This window comes from Fukomys damarensis, unplaced genomic scaffold, assembly GCF_012274545.1.
Source record: "Fukomys damarensis isolate Sample0158 unplaced genomic scaffold, DMR_v1.0_HiC HiC_scaffold_16, whole genome shotgun sequence".
Classification (NCBI taxonomy): Eukaryota; Metazoa; Chordata; class Mammalia; order Rodentia; family Bathyergidae; genus Fukomys; species Fukomys damarensis.
Window position 1 is genome coordinate 66,333,140 of NW_022900928.1, and position 3,552 is coordinate 66,336,691.

The following is a 3,552-nucleotide window of genomic DNA, read 5'->3' on the forward strand; positions in this document are numbered from 1 at the left end:
TTTTTTTTTTTTTTTTTTTTTTTTTTTTTTTTTTTTTGTACCGGGGATTGAAATCGGGTCGTTGGCGCTTGCAAGGCAGGCCACCGAACCCCTGAGCTAAATCCCCGGCTCGTGAACCTCAAATTTTTTGAAAAAAAATTTTTTTTGGTCGGTAGATACTTTGATTTAAAGCATCTTCCATTATAACTGTAAGAAATGACAGAATAATAGATGTTTGTTCTCTTTGACAACCCCTTAGATGAGAATCTGGATTGTGGGGAAATCCATGCTTAGGCTCCAAACCACTGTAAAGCCACCTCTAAACTACTATAAACCACTAAAGTTTCAGGTGTATGAATTGCACTAAGCAGGTTTTTGCCCCCTAAAACTTTTGTGTTAGGTGTAAAATCTGCAAAAACTTTTTTCTTTTTTCAAAACCACTAGCAGGCACAGTATTTGATTAGTGATTTTTTAAAACTTGTTTCCTTTTACACACTGGTTGGTTAGTGCATTTTAAAGCATATGATGGAGTGAGTGGGAAGGGGGATGGGATTGAAATAAAAGAAGAAACAAGCTGTAGTATATACATGTACCCTTTCACCAAAATGATTATAAACTGCATGTACTGCAAATGTGTACTAATAAAGTTTTAAATAAAACAATTTTATAGCAAAATTAAAGCTTTGTATTATGTAAACTGAAAATAGATAATCTTAAAATCTTGTCAAAAGAAAATTTAAGAATTTTGCCAGAATATTATTATAACTTGGTATTTTAAAATTATTGATAATCAAGGGATGGTAAAACTCTAAGTGTGGAGTAATATGTATACAGTATAAATTTTGCATGTTCTTTTGACATGTGTACATATACATACAGTTCTTTTACATGTTTCTGAATTATTAGGACTTGGCATAATCCAGATACACACAATTTATCTGCAGAACAGTTTATCTCACTATGTTCTGCTTTGTCAAGTCTGAAGATGTATTATTTCTGAATAATGTTTTTGGGTCCTGCTTTATTATGAACAGGTATGCGTGCAATAGAAATGTCCAAATAGGGTGAAATTTCGATTAAAAAGTTGGATTGAAGTTTATTTTTCCTTGACATTTCATTATACAGTTTCTAAACATCTAGAAAAGGTGAAAATGCTTTACATTGAATTAGCATGTAACTACCACCTAGATATATATTTAGTACTAGGGATTGAATCCAAGTCTTTTGCACACAGTTACATTCCAGCCCCCCCCCCTTTAAATTTTGAGAGCATCTAAATTGCCCGGGATGGGCTTAAATTTGTGATTCTCTTGCCTCAGTATCCCAGAGTGTTGGGATTACATGTGTGTATCACCACACTGGGCTTCTTTGGTTTTAGTTTCTGAAGTGAGTGCAAAATACCCCAAACTGCAAAGTCTTAGTAGATACATATAAGTGAACAAATGCAGAAACAAATGGTTTATGTTCACTTCCTCATAACATGAAGTTTTTTTGTTTTATTTTTGGAGACAGGTTCTTCCTATGTAGTCCAGGCTGATCTTGAACTCACTGTGTGGCCGTGCTCACCTTGCGCTCACAGTTCTCCTGCTTTATCCTCCCAAGTACTAGGATTACATGCCCTACTAGAAAGGCATCCTTCAATTTTGCTGTTTGTTTGTTTTTGTTTTTTTTTGGTACCGGGGATCAAACTCAGGTCCTTGTGCTTGCAAGGCAGCCAGCCCCAAGAATTTTACTGTTTTTTCTAGTTTTCTGCAAACCAATGAGAAAGAACCTGTTATTTTCTTAACATTTGTCAAATATCATTAATATCAGTTATTTTTCTTACTCACCTCATTATTAACTTCATATTAAAGTCTTATAGCCGAGGATTTATCTCAGCAGTTCGGTGGCCTGCCTTGCAAGCGCAAGGACCCGAGTTCAATCCCCGGTACCAAAAAAAAAAAGTCTTAGAATAGTAGCCATCTGTAAAATCTTTTTTTTTTTTCTTTTGTACCAGGGATTGAACGCGTGACCGTGCTCTTGCAAGGCAGGGGCCAGCACCACTGAGCTAAATCCCAGACCTATAGAATCTTTACTCATTTACAGGATAACTATTCTTATCGACAGTGAATAAATTTGTCATGGTAGTATGAAATATAAATTATCACAGTTAAGTTCTGTTCCCCCAAATCATTAGTTATTAAAAAGCTAGATTTGAGGGGTTTTGTTGTATGTATGTATTTATTTCTGTAGTGTTACCAGTTGAAACCAAGGGTACTCTACCACTGAGTTATATCCCCAGCCTTTTTTTAATTATAATTTTTTAATTTTTTGGTACCAGGGATTGAACTTGGGACCTTGCCCTTCGAAGCAGGCACAGAACCACCGAGCTAAATCCCTGGCCCCTATTTTTAATTTTTAGACAGTTTTGCTTAGTTGCCCAGGCAGACCTGGAACTAGCGATCCACCTACCTTGCCTGCTGAGTAGCATTGGTTATAAGTGTGTGTCTCCACACCCAGCCAGATTGGAGTTTTTGTTTTGTTTTGTTTTGTTTTGAGAAGGTCTCCCTTGTATTTGTAGTTCAGACTGGCCTTGAACTCATGGTGATCCTCCTGCCTCAGCCTCCTGAATGCTGGGATTATAGTTGTGTACCACTATGCCTGACCAGATTGGGGTTTTTCTGATTAGTCTACACATGATGGAGGAGAAACTCAGATCTTACATGGTAATCACAGGTCCCATGAGAGGGTTTATACAATACAACAGCTGCACAGATATTTTATTCTTCGTATATCTTTTTTAGTGTATACTAAAGAATAAAAACTATTTTTCACTGATTTATCATCTACTTATGTCTTTACTAGTGATTTATTTTTTGGTTTTGTTTTCTTTTAAAGTTCTCTTCAAACTTTTGTTTTATTTATTTCTTTGGTACCAGGGATTGAACTCAGGACCTTGCACTTGCGAGGCAGGTGGCGGAACCACTGAGCTAAATCCTTGGCCCAAGCTTTTGTTTTAGAATGGAAAAGTGATGAACTTAAAATTCTGAGTAAATTAATTTGCAAGCTTCAGCTCTTAAATGTGTACAAGATTTTTTGTAATCTTGTCTCTGATTTTATCTGGAATTCAAGAAAATGGGAAAGACAAAATAGTCCTTGATGACAGTTATAGAATGTAGCTTTAATATGACCATAAATTAAGTATAATATGTATATGTCTGTATACAATATTACAGTGAATTATAAAGAAGAAGGTGACTATAATTCTGGAATCCTGAAGTATTGAGGTTTAAAGAAGACTGACTTTTTTAGAGAATTGTGCATCTTTATGCTGCATTACCACCTGTTACTCTTTTTTTTTGTACCAGGGCTTGAACTCTGGTCCTTGAATTTTTTTTTTCTTTTTTCTTTTGCATGATTTCTTTTGGTTAAGCAATTTACCTTTAAGCAGCCCCATAGTAATACAGAATGTGATTCTCAAGTAATGACTAGTGGAACAATCAGTATAAAATGAAAATATTGGGCTAGGGATTTAGCTCAGTGGTGCTGTACCTGCCTCATAAGCACAAGTCCTGAGTTTGATCCCCATACCAA

General features: G+C 35.6%; 1 protein-coding gene across 2 annotated transcripts in view; it reads left to right on the plus strand.

Moving 5' to 3' along the window:
• The window catches only part of Arcn1 (archain 1), a 30,622-nt gene that overhangs the window by 2,194 nt on the left and 24,876 nt on the right, over positions 1 to 3,552 (plus strand). The gene's annotated exons all lie outside the window — the stretch shown is intronic.